Genomic DNA, 23,734 nt, shown 5'->3' on the forward strand with positions numbered 1-23,734 from the left:
AACTCGGTTGAAGGCCGCATTTCAACAAAACAATTTTACGGATTTTGCCTGGGAAGAAGAGCTTTCAATTTGAAAAGGCTGAAGGCCTGATCTCAAAATACTTCGTGTAAAACTCTGCTGCAGGCCTCATATTAAAAAATAACAATCTTATGACTTAAGGGCAAGACAAGGATTTTGAATTTTTAATTTAATAGTGATTAAAACACACATCATGGAGAAAACAATTTTACGACATAAGGCCTAAAGGAAGAGATTCTGAATTTCAACTAAAATAGGATAAAGTCTTTATCCTAAAATGCTTCACATAACTCTCGGCTGAAGGCCACATACGAAACCCAAATAATCTCACGTCTTAAAATTAAAAATTGGAAATTTCTTTGTCTGGGCTTTAACTGAAAAATCGGCTGAAGGCCACATAAAAACTACAAAATATTTCTTCCGGCTTAAAACCTAGACAAAATTTTCAACTCTTGATTTGAAAAGGCTGAAAACTCAGCTGAAGGCCACATACCTACTTGAAACCAATTTACGGCTTAATGTCTAGGCACAAGGAATTTGCAATTTTAATTTTGAAAGGCTGAAACTCGGCTGAAGGCCACATACCAGTCAAGAAACTTTTTTACGCCTTAAGGCCTAAGAAGAAAAGCCTTGAAATTTCAATAAGCAAAAACTCCGCTGAAGGCCACACACAGTACTTAAGACTAAAAAGGAAATCACTCTGTAAAACACAAGGAGCGGCGCTCAGAAGGTTCCAACCTGGGGAAGTAACTAACGCACTTTTAGGTGAAACAGGCAGCCAGACCGACAACTTCTTAATCAAAAGGCAACCCAACAAAAAGCCAGCCGAGGAACCAACCAACAACATCAGTTCTACTGCACCTGAACAGCAAAACGACAACAAGATGTCAATCGCACAACGTTCCGGATACTGGTGGCCAATCAAGCCAAATGAGAATAAACGCCCAAAACTACCAACACCTCAGCTGTCACACTACACGCTGTGCTGTACAATACCAACACGATGTGGAAAATACACTGCCAGAAACTACGTCAACAACCACTTTAGGTCACTGGAACGTCAACGGCCACAACACAGGAGATACCTCTGGTACACTTAATTTAAGTCATTCCTTCATTAATGAAGTTTAACACCACACAGGAAGACGGCTGCAATTCTAATCGACTTGAACGCACACACGTTGTTGCTCGCGTGGATCTCTCAGAAAGTGACAACCAGGATCAAACCAAGAGATGTGATAGCAGTTGAGGCTTGATAGTAGGTTAAGTGAGCACTCAACTTTAGTGTCCAGTTTCGGTGGCTGACGAACTTCGTAACCCTCGCAAGAAGTGCCTCACAACTCCAACCGCACGTGCACGCCGCCAGCGGCTCCGGTCTGACCACGCGCCACAGAGACTTCCTCGTTGCTCTGACCCAACGGACCGACTGTCACACACAGCACACCCGGAAAACATATCCGCCACACCAGACATAGTACAGCAGTACTAGTATCGATACACACTGCTACTGCGGCTCACGGAGAGAAGACAGCAACGTTATTGCGGTAACCACTGGGCTACAACAAATGATTAAAAAACAAGGCACTCATCCAGCCAGCCACGGCTCACATACGTTGCAAAGAGCAATGGTGCTGACAATTCTTTTCGGTATTCAATACTGCCTTCTCACGTTGCCATCCTGATAAGTCAATGTTGACTTTTATAGAAGAGATATTCATTTTCCAAAAACATCGCAGTTCTTCCACATAAAACATGTTCCTTAATTCTACAACACTTATTCAAAAAATGGCTCTGGGCCCTATGAGACTTAACATCTATGGTCATCAGTCCTCTAGAACTTAGAACTACTTCAACCTAACTAACCTAAGGACAGCATACAACACCCAGCCATCACGAGGCAGAGAAAGTCCCTGACCCCGCCGGGAATCGAACCCGGGAACCCGGGCGTGGGAAGCGAGAACGTACAACAGTTATTGTTTCTATACAGGCTACACTTTAGTTTCTTTTTTTGGCGTGCTTTTGCCTAGAGCGGAATGCTGTCTGTGTATTTCATTGGTCAAATTTTTCAGTGTAACGAAAATATGATTCTCTATAAATTGTTCGAAGCAAAGAGTAGGATATGACCAAATGAGGAAGCAAATAGACCAGCGTGAGGACTAGTTTTGCGAAAAACGATTTAACTTCTTTAAATAAATCAGGGTAACTGAGAAAAACTTAAATCTTTCGTTGCTGTCATACTAAAGTCATACGCAGTGTTTAGAATTGTCACGTCGATGTCTCATATCTGCCTAGTGTTAGCGAGATGCTTTAGGAGCTTTAAGTAGAATGCTATGGACCACAGGGTGTACTCAAAAAATGTCTGAAGTAACTAATTGTGTTTTCTTATACATCATAGTTATTGTTTTGCAACACTACTATAAATCTCAGAAATTCTGCTGGTTTGTACATAATGCGGATGTAGAGGAACATAGATGCTCCAGAAAATGGCGCAAAATGTGCAAAATATTGATTTGTGTTATGTCAAAGTCATGTGTAAATATTATGTCGATATTTTGTGACCATACTTTGTCCATAATTAGCGTCCTGATACAATCGCTCTAAAACAAAAAAATTAAGTCTGAAATCCTAGGTTCACTTGAAAATATGTATCTATTAGGCTGGTGCAGAAGTTCACAGCTTTTTTTTTTTGTCAGCTGGTGTTCAGGTTGCTATGGGTTTATTTAACGATTGTCAGTTTTTATTGTTAGTTCACTGTTGCTATCTGAGTTTACATGTTGAAATTTTGTGTCTGAAGATAGTGAGTGGAGCTGTCGACGCTCCAAAATGGAGTACAAACAGGATAAATCGGAACATTTCCGACATTTTACACGGTCTGAGTTCATTCGAGGAGCTACAGCAGCGGAGGCACCCAGAAACATTTGCACCGTGTGTGGGGATAATACTATTGGACAGAGAACTCTAAGGAAGTGGTTTTCTCTTGTTAAGGAGGATCGTTTTGACGTTAATGATTTCGCTGTTTAATGGAAGTCGTTCACACTCATGAACCCACAATGATCCACGCGAGTGTACTCGAGAGCTGGTAAATGTGGTAAACTGCAATTATTTCACCACCGTACGAATTTAAGTGCAATGGGAAAGGCTCAAACATCAAGAGTACGGGTGCCGCATGCCCTAAGCCAAAATCACAAAATCAGCAGGTTACCACATGTGCATCATTGCTTGGCTCGTGAACAACACCGGCGATGACTACTCCGTACCGCTATTGGGGTGCAAAATAACTGATGATGGTCGAAGTACAAAGGATATAGAATATACACTGGCAATGGCAAGGAAAGCGTTTCTGAAGAAGAAAAATTTGTTAACATCGAGTATAGATTTCAGTGTGAGGAAGTCGTTTCTGAAAGTATTTGTATGGAGTGTAGTCATGTATGGTTCAAATGGTTCAAAGGGCTCTGAGCACTATGGGACTTAACATCTATGGTCATCAGTCCCCTATAACTTAGAACTACTTAAACCGAACTAGCCTAAGGACAGCACACAACACGCAGTCATCACGAGGCAGAGAAAATCCCTGACCCCGCCGGGAATCGTACCCGGGAACCCGGGCGTGGGAAGCGAGAACGCCACCGCACGACAGCCGTGTATGGAAGTGAAACATTACGATAAATAGTTTGAACAAGAAGAGAATAGAAGCTTTCGAAATGTGGTGCTACAGAAGTATGCTAAAGATTAGATGGGTAGATCACATAACTAATGATGAAGTATTGAATAGAATTCGGGAGAAGAGGAATTTGTGGCACAACTTGACAAGAAGAAGGGAGCGGTTGGTAGGACATGTTCTGAGGCATCAAGGGATCACAAATTTAGCACTGGAGGACAGCGTGGAGGGTAAAAATCGTAGACGGAGACCAAGAGATTAGACGGAGACCAAGAGATGAATACACTACGCAGATTCAAAAGGATGAAGGTTGCAGTAGGTACTGGGAGATGAAGAAGCTTGCACAGGATAGAGTAGCATGGAGAGTTGCATCAAGCCAGTCTCAGAACTGAAGACAGCAAACAACAACAATGCTAACACAGGGAAACGAAAGGAATGGTTGAGCCCAGCAAAGCAGCAACTCCCCGAACAACGACCTGTAATCATCTACAAAAGATGATGTTATGCATCTGGTGCACTACGAATTGCTTCCCCGAAGTGTAACCATCACTACTGACGTTTATTCTCAGCAACCGAGACGTTTTGCAGACGCAATCCAAGAACGACAAGGAGGAAGACCGCGTGAAGTGATGCTACTCCACGATAATGACCACCCGCATTTTGCTAGGCTGAGGGAAGACACTATACGGGAGTTGTGTTGGGGAGTCCTTCCGCAACCACGTTATTCAGCTGATCTGGTGTCCTCAAACACAGATACAACCTTGAAGGAACTTCCCTTTCCAATGAAGATGCTCTATGAACATGGCTCGACGAGTTCTTCGCCTCAAAACCACGTGATTTCCACAGTCGCGGAATATAAAACGTACTCCAGCGTTGACAGATTGTTTTAAATAGAGAAGGAGAATGTATTATTGATAAACGTCTGTGTTACGTTAGAACTTATGCACCAGACAAATACCTTTTCTGCATGAGACACGGCAGTCCGCAGAGCTTACCGGTGTGACGGGATGCCGCAGCGTGAGGGGAACGTGCATCCAGCCATGAGGTTGCCCCGCTGAACTGCAGGCGTTCATGAACAGTACAAGGCGTAGGGTAGTATCTGACAACTTCTCGGGCTTCAAACTACCCATTTCAGCGATAGTATTGCTCGTAACGGGAATATTTTTCAATCTCTGAGTTTTGACGTTATAACAACAGCAGCTGCCGAAGAGCACTGAAACACATAAATCAAAAGAAGGCAGCTGTAGTAGACGAAATTCCTTCAGAATTCTTGAAACTTTGGGTGAACTTACCTTCGTAGCACCATTCCACTTAGTAAGCGAGATATATGTATCGAGTAACACATACTCTGACATCAATAAAAAATATAAAACAGCAATTCGGAAGATGCTGACATCTGTGAAGAATATTACGGCTACGAAGAAGTCTCGGACGAAATATCAGCACAGGTCAGTTACTGGATGCAGCAGTATTCCGAGCACTTTATACACCGTGGTCGTTTCTTTACGTTTGATTAGCCAGATAGGATTCTACAAGCAGTCAGCTGAATTACTTCTTAGCAGCTTCCCTTACGGTTGGGCAATGCCTTTGCCACACACATAAAAAAGACGTATTTCACAAAAAGATTGTCAATGTAAAACGATTCCTTTCCAGGTTAATGGTTGGTTTACGATATCTCTCAGCATTCGCAACCACTGTATCCTGATGATTAGTAAATCTTCTTGGCCTCAGTATCATCCACGGGCAATTATCGTCCTAACTTACAGGCAAAGCAAGTGGAGGTCCTTTCTGTGCATACAAAAGCTTGGTGAATGTTGGGCGGTCACATCATTGTCCGGCGAGTTGCCATACCTACCTGTCACTCTGGGAATGATGGGATTCCCTCAAACATATATACATGAGATAGTCCTTCAGATGTACGCGTGAGACTCCTAGCAGTTGACGTCTAAATGTGGTTTTTTATGTATTTATTTGCAATGGATTTCGGTGTCTCTCCATTTTCTGGCATGTCTACGGTACCACGTGATCAGGCGTGTACCGGGTAATCATCAATATACACATGTCTCATAGAGGGTATAACACCAAAAATGCAGACAAAGTACCGTCTGCAACATCCAAAATTTTCGCCGTTTAATTTTCGTTGATATCTTGCACTATACTCTTGATTCTGATGCTATATGCTGTACTACAGAAACTAAATACATCAATACTTCGATTACGTATTAAATAAAAATTTGACTGTATATAATTGATTGTAATTATAATAGAAGTATTATAAATTGCCGGGTAATAGCCAAGGGAACTTTATTGAGATGTATCAATAGCAAAGACGAAATGATAATAGCTGTACCGATGTTTATCTTTGCGCATGGAGAGCCTCTGTCGCGTGGCGTGCAGATGGGAGGCAGAGCAGTTTGTGTCATGAAAGAGTGCGGAAGTGCTTGTTGAACGCTCCGGCCGACCCGGTGTGTACCTATACTCGTGCCAGTGTAGACATCCCTCACTCGTTAACCTGCGATTACTGAGAGCACGGTAGGAGTGGACCGGCGGGGGAAGCTGCAGTTTCAACTGTTGCCTGTCCCGTAAGTATCCGTGGCTCTGGAGACGACTCGGGGTTCCTCTCATCAAGCAGCAGCAGCAACAGCAGCTCCGCATTGTCGTCGGCTACATACTTGTCATCCGCACAGCTACAATATCGAAGGACTGTTAATTGACAAACATTGTAGTGTAGAGAGGCTTCAACCAGCAACATTTCATTCACAGAGTGTGAATAACTTGAATAATAACTTGCAAAAGTTAAAATTTCTAGGACATCTGTGTTGCATTGTCCTCATACATTATTACCATGCAGGGTCCCTTTCCTTTCCATGCAATCGTCGAGTGTCATAGGAATATCAAAACTGATTAAATATTTACTGCTAGTTTCGTATACTTCATACTGACCAGTTTCAGTCTAAATTTTCTGCCTTAGTAACTACATTGTTGTATTGCTTAACAGAAGCTACTTACAGCAAAGTAAGTTTCGCTGGCAAAACAAATAACTACAGATACAATATAAATCTCCCACATGAACCATGGACCTTGCCGTTGGTAGGGAGGCTTGCGTGCCTCAGCGATACAGATAGCCGTTCCGTTTGTGCAACCACAATGGAGGGGTATCAGTAGAGAGACCAGGCAAATGTGTGGTCCGTGAAGAGATGCAGCAGCCTCTTCAGTAGTTGCAGGGGCAACAGTCTGGATGATTGACTGATCTAACCCTGTAACACTAATCAAAACGGCGTTGCTGTGCTGGTACTGCGAACGGTTGAAAGCAAGGGGGAAACTACAGCCGTAATTTTTCCCGAGGGCATACACCTTTACTGTATGCTTAATGATGATGGCGTCCTCTTGGGTAAAATATTCCGGTGGAAAATAGTCCCCCGTTTGGATCTCCGGGCGGGGCTACTCAAGGGGATATCGTTATCAGGAGAAAGAAAACTGGCATTCTACGAATCGGAGCGTGGAATGTCAGACCCATTAATCGCGCAGGTAGGTTAGAAAATTGAAGAAGGGAAATTGATAGGTTACAAATAGATATAGTGGGAATTAGAGAAGTTCAGTGGCAGGAGGAACAAGACTTCTGGTCAGGTGAATACAGGGTTATAAATACAAAATCAAATAGGGGTAATGCAGGAGTAGGTTTAATAATGAATAAAAAATAGGAGTTCGGGTAAGCTACTACAAACAGCATAGTGAACGCATTATTGTGGCCAAGATAGACACGAAGCCCACGCCTACTACAGTAGTACAAGTTTATATGCCAACTAGCTCTGCAGATGACGAAGAAATTGAATAATTTCTTTTATTTCATCATAAATTTCTTCAGATGGTGAAGGGAGACGAAAATTTAATAGTCATGGGTGACTGGAATTCGGTAGTAAGAAAAGGGGGAGAAGAAACATAGTAGCTGAATATGGATAGGCCTTCAGTTGCTTCAATTTCTTCATCTGCAGAGCTAATTGGCATATAAACTTATACTACTGTAGTAGACGTGGGCTTCGTGTCTATCTTGGCCACAAAATGCGTTCACTATGTTGTTTGTAGTAGCGCGTAATGGGGCCCCTTAGGGATATGGCGGATAAGAAGGGGAAGAAATCCAGTGTGCACTCCATGTGCATTCCGGGTGGAGTCATTCCTGATGTGGAAATGGTACTTCCGGATGCCATGAAGAACACAGGGTGCAGACAGCTGCAGGTGGTGGCACATGTCGCCACTAATGACGCGTGTCGCTTTTGATCTGATGAAATTCTCTCTGGATTCCAGCGGCTATCTGATTTGGTGAAGGTTGCCGGTCTTGCTTACGAGATGAAGGCAGAGCTCTCTATCTGCAGCATCGTTGACAGAACCGACTGCGGACCTTTGATGCAGAGCCGGGTGGAGGGTCTGAGGGTCAGAGGCTCAGACGGTTTTGCGACCGTGTTGGCTGCAGATTCCTTGACTTGCGTCAGAGGATGGTGGGGTTTCGGGTTCCGCTGAATAGGTCAGGAGTTCACTACACTAAGCTGGCGGCTACACGGGTAGCGGAGGCTGTGTGGCATGGACTGGGCAGTTTTTTAGGTTAGAAGGCCTCGGGAAAGTACGGGGAGGGCTGCAATGTCAAAGGTTTCATAGCACATACAGGACGTGCTTGGATCAAGGAACAGTCGGAATTGCAGTTGTAAATTGTTGTAGTTGTGCTGGGAAAGTCCCTGAGCTTCAAGCGCTAATAGAAAGCACAGAAGCTGAAATCGTTATAAGTACAGAAAGCTGGCTAAAGCCTGAAATAAGTTCTGCAGAAACCTTTACAAAGTCTCAGACGGTGTTCAGGAAAGATAGATTAGGCAGAATTGGTGGTGGAGTGTTTGTGTCTGTCAGTAGTGGTTTATCTTGTAGTGAAGCCGAAGTAGGTACTCAGTGCGAATTCGTATGTGTGGTGGTTATACTTAACAACTGAATTGGCTCCTCCTACAGACCCCCAGACTCCGATGATATAGCTGCTGAACAGTTCAGAGAAAATTTGAGTCTCGTAACAAATAAATACCCTCACTCTAACGGTTATAGTTGGTGGGGACTTCAACCTTCCCTCGTTATGTTGGCAAAAATACTTGTTCAAAACCGGTGGTTGGCGAAAACATATTCCGAGATTGTCCTAAATGCTTTCTCCGAAAATTGTTTCAAGCAGTTAGTCCACGAACCCACATGAATTGTAAATGGTTGCGAAAACACACTTGACCTCTTAGTCATGATGCTATTAGCTCTGGACTGTTTGTGGCTGATACAGGGATTAGTGATCACAAGGTCGTTGTAGCTAGGCTCAATGCCATTTCTTCCAAATCCACCAGAAACAAACGCCAAATAAAAGCGGATGAAGTGTCACTAGAAGCCTTCCTAAGAGACAGTCTCCATTCCTTCCGAACTGACTACGGAAATGTAGACGAGATTTGGCTCAAATTCAAAGATATAGTAGCAACAGCAATTGAGAGGTTCATACATCATGAATTGGTAAGAGATGGAACGGATCCCCCATGGTACACAAAACAGGGCCGAACGCTATTGCAGAGGCAACTGAAAAAGCATGCGAAGTTCAGAAGAATGCGAAATCCCGAAGATTGGCTAAAATTTACAGACATGCGAAATTTGGCACGTACTTCGATGCGAGATGCTTTTAATAGGTTCCACAACAAAACATTGTCTCGAAATTTGGTAGAAAATCCGAAGAAATTCTGGTCGTATCTAAAGTACACAAGCGGCAAGACGCAGTCAATACTTTCGTCGCGCAGTGCCGATGGTACTGTTACCGACGACTGTGAAGGTAAAGCGAACTTACTGAACCCAGTTTTCCGAAATTACTTTACCAGGGAAGACGAACAGAACATTCCAGAATTTGAAACACTAACAGCTGCTAGCATGAGTTTCTTAGAAGTAGATACCTTCGGGGTTGCGAAGCAACTCTAATCGCTTGATATGGGCAAGTCTTCAGGTCTAGATTGTATACCGATTAGGTTCCTTTCAGATTACGTTGGTACAATAGCTCCCTACGTAGCAACCATATACAACCACTCGCTCACCGATAGATCTGTACCTACAGATTGGAAAATTGCGCAGGTCGCACCAGTGTTCAAGAAGGGTAGTAGGAGTAATCCATTTAACTACAGACCTATATCATTGACGTCGGTTTGCAGTAGGGTTTTGGAGCATATACTGTATTCAAACATTATGAATCACCTCGAAGGGAATGATCTATTGATACGTAATCAGTATGGTTTCAGAAAACATCGTTCTTGTGCAACGCAACTAGCTATTTATTCGCACGAAGCAATGGCCGCTATCGACAGGGGATCTCAAGTTGATTCAGTATTTCTAGATTTCCGGAAAGCTTTTGATACCGTTCCTCAAAAGCGCCTTCTAATCAAGCTGCGCGCCTATGGGGTATCGTCTCAGTTGTGTGACTGGATTCGTGATTTCCTGTCAGGAAGGTCGCAGTTCGTAGTAATAGACGGCAAATCATTGAGTAAAACTGAAGTGATATCAGGTGATCCCCAGGGAAGCGCCCTGGGACCTCTGCTGTTCCTGATCTATATAAATGACCTGGGTTCTCTTAGGTCGTTCGCAGATGATGCTGTAATTTACCGTCTAGTAAGGTCATCCGAAGACCAGTATCAGTTGCAAAGCAATTTAGAAAATATTGCTGTATGGTGCGGCAGGTGGCAGTTGGTAAATAACGAAAAGTCTGAGGTGATCCACATGAGTTCCAAAAGAAATCCGCTGGAGTTCGATTACTCGATAAATAGTACAATTCTCAAGGCTGTCAATTCAACTAAGTACCTGGGTGTTAAAATTACGAACAACTTCAGTTGGAAAGACCACATAGATAATATTGTGGGTAAGGCGAGCCAAAGGTTGCGTTTCATTGGCGGGACACTTAGAAGATGCAACAAGTCCACTGAAGAGACAGCTTACACTACACTCGTTCGTCCTCTGTTAGAATATTGCTTCGCGGTGTGGGATCCTTACCAGGTGGGATAGGCGGAGGACATTGAAAGGGTGCAAAAAATGGCAGCTCCTTTTGTATCATCGCGTAATAGGGGAGAGAGTGTGGCAGATATGATACGCGAGTTGGGATGGAAGTCATTAAAGCAAAGACATGTTCCGTCGCGGCGAGATCTATTTACGAAATTTCGGTCACAAACTTTCTCTTCCTAATGCGAAAATATTTTGTTGAGCCAAACCTACATAGGAAGGAATGATCATCAAAATAAATTAAGAGAAATTCGAGCTCGAACAGAAAGATTTAGGTGTTCGTTTTTCCCGCGCGCTGATCGGGAGTGGAATGGTAGAGAGATAGAATGAATGTGGTTCGATGAACCCTCTGCCAAGCACTTAAATGTGAATTGCAGAGTAGTCATGTAGATGTAGATGGGGGGTAAGATATGAAAGAGGAAGCAGCCTGGTAGAATTTCGCACAGAGCACAACTTAATCAAAGCCAACACTTGGTTCAAGAATCGTAAGAGAAGGTTGTATACATGGAAGAATCCTGGTGATACTAGCAGGTATCCGATAGAGATTTAGGAACCAGGTTTTAAGTTGTATCTTACCGTTGTATAGTCTAAGAGATTTCCAGGGGCAGATGTGGACTCTTACCACAATCTATTGGTTATGAACAGTAGATTAAAACTGAAGAAACTGCAAAAAGGTGGAAATTTAAGTACATGGGACCTGGATAAACTGACTGAACCAGAGGTTGTACAGAATTTCAGGGGAGCATAAGGGAACAATTGAAAGAATGGGGGAAAGGAATACAGTAGATGAAGAGTGGGTAGCTTTGAGGGATGAAATAGTGAATGCAGCAGAGGACAATTAGGTAAAAAGACAAGTGCTAGCAGAAATCCTTGGGTAACAGAAGAAATATTGAATTTAATTGATGAACGGAGAAAATATAAAAATGCAGAAAATGAAGCAGGCAAAAAGGAATACAGACGTCTCAAAATGAGAACCACAGGAAGTGCTAAATGGCTAAGCAGGGTTGGCTACAGGACAAATGTAAGGATGAGGAGGCTTATCTCACTTGGGGGAAGATAGATACTGCCTACAGGAAAATTAAAGAGACCGTTTGAGAAAAGAGAACCAACTGCATGAATATCAAGAGCTCCGATGGAAACCCAGTTCTAAGCAAAGAAGGGAAAGCAGAAAGGTGGAAGGAGTATATAGAGGGTCTATGCAAGGGCGATGTACTTGAGGACAATTTTATGGAAATGGAAGAGTATGTAGATGACGATGAAATGGGAGATACGATACTGCGTAAAGAGTTTGAGAGAGCACTGAAAGACCTGAGTCGAAACAGGGCCCCGGGAGTATATAACATTCCATTAGAACTACTGACAGCCTTGGGAAAGCCAGTCGTGACAAAACTCTACCATCTGCAGACGAAATACCCACAGACTTCAAGAAGAATATAATAATTTCAATCCCAAAGAAAGCAGGAATTGACAGATGCGAAAATTACCGATCTGTCAGTTTAATAAGTCACGGCTGCCAAATACTAACGCGAAATCTTTACAGAAGATTGGAAAAACAAAGTAGAAGCCGACGTCAGGGCAGATCAGTTTCGATTCCGTAGAAATATTGGAATACGTGAGGCAATACTAACCCTACGACTTATCTTAGAAAATAGATTAAGTCTACAAGTGCTAGAAACGTATGTTTGCCTTTCCTTAGAGTATTTCAGTCAACACTGTCAAAAGCTTTCTCTCTTTCAATTTCTGAAGGTGGCAGGGGTAATATACAGGGAGCGAAAGGCTATTTACAATTTGTACAGAAACCAGATGGCAGTTATAAGAGTCGAGGGGCATGAAAGGGAATCAGTGGTTGGGAAGGGAGTGAGACAGGTTTGTAGCTTCGCCCCGATGTTATTCAATCTGTGTATTGAGGAAGCAGTGAAGGAAACAAAAGAAAAATTCGGAGTAGGTATTACAATCTATTGTAATACTATCAAAGTTTTTATTTCATCTCAATGTCATCGGCAAACCTCACAGACAGCAAAGGACTACGAACAGCAGTTATGCGGAATGGATAGTGTCTTGAAAGGAGGATAAAAGATGATATCAACAAAAGCCAAACGAGGATAATAGAATGTTGTCGAATTAAGTCGGGTGATGCTGAAGGTATTAGATTAGGAAATGTGACACTTAAAGTTGTAAAGGAGTTTTGCTATTTGGGGAGAAAAATAACTGATGTTGGTCGAAGTAGAGAGGATATAAAATGTAGACTGGCAACGGCAAGGAAAGCTTATCTGAAGAAGAGAAATCTGTTAACATTGAGTATAGATGTAGGTGTCAGGAAGTCGTTTCTGAAAGTATTTGTATGGAGTGTAGCCATGTATGGAAGTGTAACATGGGCGATAAATAGTTTAGACAAGAAGAGAATAGAAGTTTTCGAAATGTGGTGCTACAGAAGAATGCTGAAGATTAGATGGGTAGATGACATAACTAATGAGGAGGTACTTAATAGGATTGGGGAGAAGAGAAGTTTGTGGCACAACTTGACTGGAAGAAGGGATCGATTTCTAGAACATGTTCTGAGACATCAATAGATCACCAGTGTAGTGTTGGAGGGGAGCGTGGAGGGTAAAAATCGTAGAGGGAGACCAATAGATGAATACACCAAGCAGATTCAGAAGAATGTAGGTTGCAGTAGGTACTGGGAGATGAAGAAGCTTGCACAGGATAGAGTAGCATGGAGAGCTGCATCAAACCAGTCTCAGGACTGTAGGCTACAACAATATAAATTAAGAGAGCGCTATTTCATTTACTCTGTATCAACCTTAGAGAGTGACTTCTGCTACCTTGGTATTTATTTGATTGTTGTTATTTTAAAAGTGAAACCGATTTCTCATATGCTTAAAGGTAATTCAGTTCAATCTTTCAATAGTAAAAAATAAATGCTTCCCGTTTTCTAAATTTTGCATTAAGTTACACTGAGGTTACTGAACGTCTTTTTTTGCATAACATTTAACGTTACTTTCAAAATTTAGTGTTTCAGAATGAGTAACTTCAAGTAGTGGGGCAACTGATGACGCGATTGATGTTAGCTGATGACACGATTACCGTTATCCAAGATGGTGGCTTTTGGAGGGAAGATAGCTCAATTGCGCTACCTCTACTAACCTAAAAAAATGGCGGGAAAGAATTGGCTATTTCCACTAACCTAAGTCAACTCTTCCTAGGAAGTAGGCATAAGTCTTTATTTAAACCATTAGAGGTAGTACCACTATCAAGTGTTTTCGCCATGCTCTTGTCAAATGTTCACGAATTTTCCTCTAAGAGCTTACTCCTGCAGCTGATGCAAGTTATTATGATATTGTCACTCAATTCGAATATAATTTTTATAAATTTGTTTAAATAAGTTTAAATTTGATTAGATTTCTTTAAATTTATTATCTACCTACGGCATTAGTGTGTTACCACCACGAGGCTAAGATATAGGTTGTCGGTATGTTACATGAAATCATTCAACTCTACACATAAGTCCTTATTAAGCAGTTAGAGTGAAATTAACGTGCATTTTCCAAGAGGATTGTGGTACTGCCTCTAAGAGCTTATTCCCAGAAATCATGGGAGTTAGTGTTGTGTTGCCTCCACTAGAGCCTGCTCATTCAATTCGGATATAATTTGTTTAAATTTATTATGTACCTACAGCATTAGTGTCGTGTTACCGCCATAAGAGGCTAAGATATCGATAGCTCTATTACTTGCACTGGACATAAGTCCTTATTTAAACAATTAGAACCTCTACAACCATCAAGTGTGTTCGCCACCGTCTTTGAGAATGTTCACGAAATTTGCTCTAACAGTTTATTCTTGCAGCTGATGAGAGTTAGTATGGTGTTTCCTTTAAATTCGAATATAATTTGTTCAAATTTTTATAAATTTATTGCCTATCTACAGCATTAGTTTCATGCTACCGCCATAACAGGCTGAGATATGAATAACTGTATTACATGAACTAGACATAAATCTTTATTTAAACGATTATAGCACTACAACCATCCACTCTGTTCACGAAATTTGCTCTAGCACCCGATGGGAGTTAGTATCGTGTTTCCAATTCACTTCGAATATAATCTCTATAAATTTGTATTAATTTCTTTAAATTTGTTTAAATTTATTATCTACCTACAGCATTAGTGTTGTATTACCGCCACAAGAGGCTTAGATATCGATGTTTTAATAGCTGTAGTACATGCACTGTATCGACGTGACAGCGTTGTGTTTCGTCCTCGGATAATAAACATCGTCCGGGTAGAGTACAGTGCGGGAATCGGCATAAGAGGGCGACATACGTAAAACGAGAGCCAGACTTTGACGCTCAAAACACCATATCTCTTCCACTGGCCCACAACGGAGCCGGTGTTGGTCTGTATTCTAGACGTTACAGTTCACACATAAGGCGAATCTGCAAGATGGGTTCTATGGAGAGTCCCTCGAATACCAGGTCGAACGTACACCAGGATCGAGCGTCACCGCGTTGACAGAGCACCATACTACGTTCCAGTGCACGGTAGGACACGTCAATTCGACGACATTAAACGACCGGCGGCGAAGTAGTGTGCGGCAGGTGACTGGCTGTTGGTAAGCGAGAGACGGGGAGGTTGCCGTACTCCAGGTAAAGCCTGCCAAAGCAGGAAAAGGGCACCCGTGTCTGACCTGAGGGTCAAGGGAACACGGTGCCAGGCCATCCGTCAGTAGGCCGGTGAGGCTGGTCGGTCATCGTCGAAAAAGCCTGCGGTGCAAACTAACAAAGAGAAATACTTCTCGATAGTGAACACTGACAAGGCCAAGACCGGCCCGTTCTTTTGGAAGGGTGACGGAGTAATATCGAACCTTTAATATCATTCCAACGCTGACAAAGGAACCGAATGCGGCCACGATGCTCCAAGCTATGTGTTTAGGCATCGGTAGTGTTTGCGCTACGTGCGGAATTCGTGATGCCCGATAGACGTTAACATATTCGGTCCATTGATGTAGGTCCTACACACGAAGACGAAGATCCACAAGCCCAGCACTTGCAAGAGACTCCGATAATTGATGGTGGTCGTGCGTGAGATGTAGTCCGTGAAGTCGATACCGAGACAACGGATTTTATCGAGCAGTGCCACCCTCGCAGGTGTCATCCCACGCCAGTGTTCAAAGCCATTGATTTATGTACATTTACACGGCATCTCGAAGCTTCGAAGTGGCTAACCAATCCAATGCTTTGCGAACATCACGTTCGTCACGAAGAGGTAACATCAGATCATCTGCATACGCAGTGCACCTAAAAAAGAAGCCACCAAGAGAAAAACCCGTGAGGCCGTGTCGCAGCCCGCACAACAAAGGTTCTAATGCTAAGGCGTACAGTATTGTCCATAATAGGCGTACCTGTGTAACACAGCGACGAATTTACAAGGTGTTCGACAGTCTAACGTTGACAAGCGCTTTCCCTGTTGCGCCACGTAGGAGACGAGTAACACCTCGGAGGAAGCGTCGGGGTAATGCTTATTCTGAAGAACAGCAGTTTAGTACGTATGACTGACGCAATCAAATGCTTGACGAACATCGCAGCCAGAGCTCCCGATACGCGACGCACCTTAGCGAGGGCAATCAGCGGCACAGGGCGGAGCGGATATTATGCGTCCCACTTATCGATGACTCATCCATTGATAGGACACGGGATGTCGTACGCAGAATTCGAGCTGCCACTCGACGCGTGAAGTTTTTCGTATCACGGTTCAACCAAGTCAATGGTCGGTAGACTGTAGTACGTGAACCTCCGTGAGGTTTACGGATTGGGATGGTGGTACCTTCCACAAATGCAGCGGGATGTTGCGCCTCTATTGTCATGAGCTCTTGACATATAGTAGTCCAATAGGGCACCAGTAGTCTCTGGAACGTCCTATAAATCTCCAGAGGTAACCCATCCGGTCCTAGTAGCTCATTGGGTGGCCCTTTCCCTATGGCATCCAACATTTCTTCTTCAGTCACCGGTTCTAGCAGTTCCTGTTGGAGTTCCGGAGTAACCGCTGCGTGTGTCAAGCCAGCGACAACACTAATGATCTCTTGATCAGATCTCGTCCTCGTGTACAGGTGAGAATAAGGGGTAAAGTATGCATTGCTTATGTCTCTCTGCGTGGCGTGACGGACGCCGTTTTCTGTAGTCACTTCATAGATCAATGTCCCGTGTATCTGCTCTCATTCCATGGCTATATGGTACATGCCCCCCCCCCCCCCCCCATGAACCTTGGAACTTGCCATTCGTGGGGAGCCTTGCGTGCCTCAGCGATACAGATAGCCGTACCGTAGGTGCAACAAGAACGGAGGGGTATCTGTTGAGAGGCCAGACAAACGTGTGTTCCTGAAGAGGGGCAGCAGCCTTTTCAGTAGTTGCAGGGGTAACTGTCTGGATGATTGACTGATCTGGCCTTGTAACACTAACCCAAACGGCCTTGCTGTGCTGGTACTGCGAACGGCTGAAAGCAAGGGGAAACTACAGTCGTAATTTTTCCCGAGGGCATGCAGCTTTACTGTATGGTTAAATGATGATGGCGTCATCTTGGGTAAAATATTCCTGTGGTAAAATAGTCCCCCATTCGGGTCTCTGGGCGGGGACTACTCAAGGAGACGTCGTTATCAGGAGAAAGAAAACTGGCATTCTACGAATCGGAGCGTGGAATGTCAGACCCATTAATCGCGCAGGTAGGTTAGAAAATTTAAAAAGGGAAATGGATAGGTTAAAGTTAGAGATAGTGGGAATTAGTGAAGTTCGGTGGCAGGAGGAACAAGATTTCCGGTCAGGTGAATACAGGGTTATAAACACAAAATCAAATAGGGATAAAGCAAGAGTGCGCTTAATAATGAATAAAAAAATAGGAGTTCGGGTAAGCTACTACAAACAGCATAGTGAACGCATTATTGTGGCCAAGATAGATTCGAAGCCCACGCCTATTACAGTAGTACAAGTTTATATGCCAACCAGCTCTGCAGATGACGAAGAAATTGATGAAATAAAAGAAATTATTCAGATAGTGAAGAGAGACTAAAATTTAATAGTCATGGGTGACAGGAATTCGACAGTAGGAAAAGGGAGAGAATGTAACGTAGTAGGTAAAGATGGATTGGGGGTAATAAATGAAAGAGGAAGCCGCCTGGTAGAATTTAGTACAGAGCACAACTTAATCATAGCTAACACATGGTTCAAGAACCATAAAAGAAGGTTGTATACATGGAAGAGGCCTGGAGATACTGACAGGTTTCAGATAGATTATATAATTATAAGACAGAGATTTGGGAACCAGGTTTTAAATTGTACGACATTTCCAGGGGCAGATGTGGACTGTGACCACAATCTATTTGTTATGAACTGTAGATTAAAACTCAATAAACTGCAAAAAGGTGGGAATTTAAGGAGATGGGATCTGGATGAACTGAAAGAACCAGAGGTTGTAAGGAGTTTCAAGGAGAGCATAAGAGAACAATTGAGAGGAATAGGGCAAACAAATACAGTAGAAGAAGAATGAGTAGGTTTGAGGAATGAAGTAGTGAAGGCAGCAGTGGATCAAGTAAGTAAAAAGACGAGGGCTAGTAAAAGTCGTTGGGTAACAGAAGATATATTGAATTTAATTGATGAAAGGAGAAAATATAAAAATGCAGTAAATGAAGCGGGCAAAAAGGAATATAACCGTCTCAAAAATGAGATCGACAGGAAGTGCAAAATGGCTAAGCAGGGATGGCTATAGGACAAATGTAAGGATGTAGAGGCTTATTACAAAAAACTCGATGGTTTGTCACCTCATGGTTCCATGTCACAGACATCAGCGAAAGTTCTTCACCAAATGTTATGCACAGATCACATCTGGATCACCAGTGAAGACGGAACAGGCTAATATTGTTGCTCACATGCCAGTTGCGCAGTGAACTAGCTTTATTGCTGTACACCTGTACTGTGTTGAGGGACAAGGATAAAGTGATGTCATGGCGATGGAACTTGATGAGGTTTGTTTGCCATAAATACATTGACTCTGCACAAAAGAGTAAACAAGTAACCGGCAAATGAAATCTATTTACAATGTCTACTAGCTGGTGAATGCGGTAAATGATGTTCTCACAGGAGTGCATTTTGAGGGCATACAGTCCTCAGTGATATGAGCATGTCGTCCTATCACGTGACCACGGAATAACAATGGACGTAAGTCTGGAGTGAAGCTAACTTTCTTTATGAACCACCAGGCACACTGTACTTATGAACGAAAGCGAAACATGTGGACAGCCCTAAATAAAGCCAAACACATCAGTAGCTCACGTTAAGCTCAACCCAAGTAGTCCATGGCTCGTGCACCAGACCCAGAATACGTGTATACACGGTACTATAGCCCATCTCAAACTGGTTTGTTTTTTACTCCTGTGTGCATCATACCATTGCCATAATTTGGCCTAACAGAATATTTGCTTGTGAGTGGACACCACGTGCCACACGCTTTGCGCTGATTGCCGTCCACATATTTCTGCGGGACAGCTGTCGTGATAGTCACTAGGGGAAAGATAGACACTGCCTACAGGAAAATTAAGGAGACCTTTAGAGAAAAGAGAACCACTTGCATGGATTTCAAGATTTGAGATGGAAACGCAGTTCTAAGCAAAGAAGGGAAACCAGAAAGGTGGAAGGAGTATATAGAGGGTCTATACAAGGGCAGTGTTCTTGAGGACAATATCATACAACCGGAGGAAAATGTAGATGAAGTTGATATAGGAGATATGATACTGCATCAAGAGTTTGACAAAGCACTGAAAGACCTAAGTCGAAATAAGGCCCCGGGAGTAGACACCATTCAATTAGAACTACTGACAGCCTTGGAAGAGCCACGCCTAACAAAACTACCATCTGGTGACCAAAATGCATGAGACAGAGAAATTACCCTCAGACTTCAAGAAGAATATAATAATTCCAATCCCAAACAAAGCAGGTGTTGGCAGATGTGAAAATTACCGAACTATCAGTTTAGTAAGTCATGGCTGCAAAATACTAACGCGAATTCTTTACAGACGAATGGAAAAACTGGTAGAAGTCGACCTCAGGGAAGATCAGTTAGGAAATATTGGAATACGTGAGGCAATACTGACCCCACGACTTATCTTAGAAAATAGATTATGTCTACAAAAGCTAGAAACGTAGGTTTGCCTTTCCTTAGAGTATTCCAGTCAACACTGTCAAAAGTTTTCTCTCTTTGACTTTCTGAAGGTGGCATGGGTAATATACAGGGAGCGAAAGGCTATTTACAATTTGTACAGAAACAAGATGGCATTTATAAGAGTCGAGGGGCATGAAAGGGAATCAGTGGTTGGGAAGGGAGTGAGACAGGTTTGTAGCCTCTCCCCGATGTTATTCAATCTGTATATTGAGTAAGCAATGAAGTAAACAAAGTTTTTATTTCTTCTCCATGGATTTTAATACCTACTCCGAATTTTTCTTTTGAGGTTCGGCGATGACATTGTAATTCTGTCTGAGAGGGCAAAGGACTTGGAAGAGCAATTGAAAGGAATGGATAGTGTCTTGAAAGGAAGATATAAGATGAACACCAACAAAAGCAAAACGATGATAATGGAATGTAGTCGAATTACGTCGGGTAACGCTGAGGGAATTAAAATAGGAAATGAGACACTTAAAGTAGTAAAGGAGTTTTGCTATTTGGGGAGCAAAATAACTGATGATGGTCCAAGTAGAGAGGATATAAGATGTAGACTGGCAATTGCAAGGAAAGCGTTTTTGAAGAAGAGAAATTTGTTAACATCAAATATAGATTTAAGTGTCAGGAAGTCTTTTCTGAAAGTATTTGTACGGAGTGTAGCCATGTATGGAAGTGAGACATGGACGATAAATAGTTTGGGCAAGAAGAGAATAGAAGCTTTCGAAATATGGTGCTATAGAAGATTGCTGAAGATTAGATGGGTAGATCACGTAACTAATTAGGAGGTATTGAATAGAATTGGGGAGAAGTTTGTGGCACAACATGGCTAGAAGAAGGGATCGGTTGGTAGGATCAAGGGATCACCAATTTAGTATTGGAGTATTTAGTATTGGAGTATTTCAATAAAAGCCGATGCCATTTCAGGCATTTGTTTCACTTTTTACCACTCGACCGAAATTGTTCTGTGAATTAGGCTACAGGAAAGTTAAGGAGGTATTCGGGAAACAAAGAGAAGCAGCTGTACGAATATAAAGATCTCAGATGGAGAACCAGTCTTCAGCAAAGATGGGAAAGGTGGGAGGTCGAAGGAGTATGTAGAGGGTCTATACAAAGTGTGGGGCAGCTGGTTAACAGTAGTCATTGTAATCACTCACGTTTTGTTGTTGTTGTTTTGGTCTTCAGTCCTGAGACTGGTTTGATGCAGCTCTCCATGCTACTCTATCCTGTGCAAGCTGCTTCATCTCCCAGCACCTACCCCAACCTACATCCTTCTGAATCTGCTTAGTGTAGTCATCTCTTGGTCTCCCTCTACGATTTTTACCCTCCACACTGCCCTCTAGTACTAAATTGGTGATTCCTTGATGCCTCAGAACATGTCCTAACAACCGATTCCTACTTCTAGTCAAGTTGTGTCACAAACTCCTCTTCTCCCCAATTCTATTCAATACCTTCTCATTAGTTATGTGATCCACCCAACTAATCTTCAGCATCTTTGTATAGCACCACATTGCGAAAGCTTCTATTCTCTTCTTGTCCAAACTATTTATCGTCCACGTACTCCATACAAATACTTCTAAATCTATACTCGGTTTTAACAAATTTCTCTTCTTCAGAAACGCATTCCTTGCCATTCTCGGTCTACATTTTATATCCTCTCTAATTAGAACATCATCAGTTATTTTTTTCCCCAAATAGCAAAACTCCTTTACTACATTAAACGTCTCATTTCTTAATCCAATTCCCTCAGCATCACAGGCCTTAATTCGACTACATTCCATTATCCTCGTTTTGCTTTTGTTGATGTTCATCTTATATCCTCCTTTCAAGACACTGTCCATTCCGTTCAACTGCTCTTCCAAGTCCTTTGCTGTCTCTGAGGTTCGCGAATGACATTGTAACTCTGTCAAAGTTTTTATTTCTTCTCCATGAATTTTAATACCTACTCCGAAATTATATTTGGTTTTCTTTACTACTTGCTCAACATACAGATTCAACAGCATCGGGGAGAGGCTACAATCTCGTCTCAATCCCTTTCCAACCACTGCTTCCCTTTCGTGCCCCTTGACTCTTATAACTGCCATCTGGTTTCTGTTAAAATTGAAAATAGACTTTCGCTCCCCTTATTTTACCCCTGCCACCTTCAGAATTTGAAAGAGAGTATTCCAGTCAACACTGTCAAAAGCTTTCTGTAAGTCTACAAATGCTAGGAATGTAGGTTTGCCTTTCCTTAATCTTTCTTCTAAGATAAGCCGTAGGGTCAGTATTGCCTCACGTGTTACAGCATTTCTACGGAATCCAAACTGATGTTTCTTGAGTTCGGCTTCTACCAGTTTTTCCATTCTTCTGTTAAGAATTCGTGCTAGTATTTTACAGCCGTGACTTATTAAACTGATAGTTCGGTAATTTTCACATCTGTCAACACTTGCTTCCTTTGGAATTGGAATTATTATATTCTTCTTGAAGTATGAGGGTATTTCGCCTGTCTCATATATCTTACTGACCAGATGGTAGAGTTTTGTCAGGACTGGCTCTCCCAAGGCTGTCAGTAGTTCTAATGGAATGTTGTCCACTCTCGGGTCTTTGTTTCGACTCAGGTCTTTCAGTGCTCTTTCAAACTCTTCATGCAGTATCATATCTCCCATTTCACCTTCATCTACATCCTCTTTCATTTCCATAACATTGTCCTCAATTACATTGCCCTTGTATAGACCCTCTATATACTCCTTCCACCTTTCTGCTTTCCCTTCTTTGCTTAGAACTGGGTTTCCATCTGAGCTCTTGATATCCATGCAAGTGGTTCTCCTTTCTCCTTTCTTCCTGTAGGCAGTATCTATCTTACCCCTAGTGAGATGAGCCCTCTACATTCTTACATTTGTCGTCTAGCCATCCCTGCTTAGCCATTTTGCACTTCCTGCCGATCTCATTTTTGAGACGTATCTGTTCCTTTTTGCCCGCTTCATTTACTGCATTTTTATATTTTCTCCTTTCATCAATTAAATTCAATATTTCTTCTGTTACCCAAAGATTTCTAACATCTCTCGTCTTTTTACCTACCTGATCCTCTGCTGCCTTGACTACTTCATCCCTCAGAGCTACCCATTCTTCTTCTGCTGTATTTCTTTTCCCCCATTCTTGTCAATTGTGCCCCTATGCTCTCCCTAAAACTCTGTACAATCTCTGGTTTAGTCAGTTTATCCACGGTCCCATCTCCTTAAATTCTCCCCTTTTCGCAGTTTCTTCAGTTTTAATCTGCAATTCATAACCAATAGATTGTGGTCAGAGTCCACATCTACCCCTGAAAATGCCTTACAATTTGTCGGCCTGAGTGGCCGAGCGGTTCTAGGTGCTACAGTCTGGAACCGCGCGACCACTACTGTCGCAGTTTCGAATTTTGGCTCGGGCATGGATGTGTGTGATGTCCTTAGGTTAGTTAGGTTTATTTATTTCGCATTTCTAGGGGACTGATGACCTCAGATTTTAAGTCCCATTGTGCTCAGAGCCATTTGAACTTTTTTTTTTGTCATTAAAATTTAAAACCTGGTTCCTAAATCTCTGTCTTACCATTATATAATCTATCTGATACCTTCTAGTATCTCTAAGCTTCTTCCATGTGTACAACCTTCTTTCATGATTCTTGAACCAATTTATATTCACTCATAGGGGGAAATATTTGAAATATTAGAATGATTAGAATTATTTAGAATTTCTGTAAATATTTCTCGCCGTCGTTTACGAGAGCTTGGAAAATTTTGATGGTGACAATGTAGTTCGGAATATTTAAACAATTGTGGCGCTTTATTATCCCAATTGTGCAAGGAATTCC

This window comes from Schistocerca gregaria, unplaced genomic scaffold (genome assembly GCF_023897955.1).
Source record: "Schistocerca gregaria isolate iqSchGreg1 unplaced genomic scaffold, iqSchGreg1.2 ptg000491l, whole genome shotgun sequence".
Lineage (NCBI taxonomy): Eukaryota > Metazoa > Arthropoda > Insecta > Orthoptera > Acrididae > Schistocerca > Schistocerca gregaria.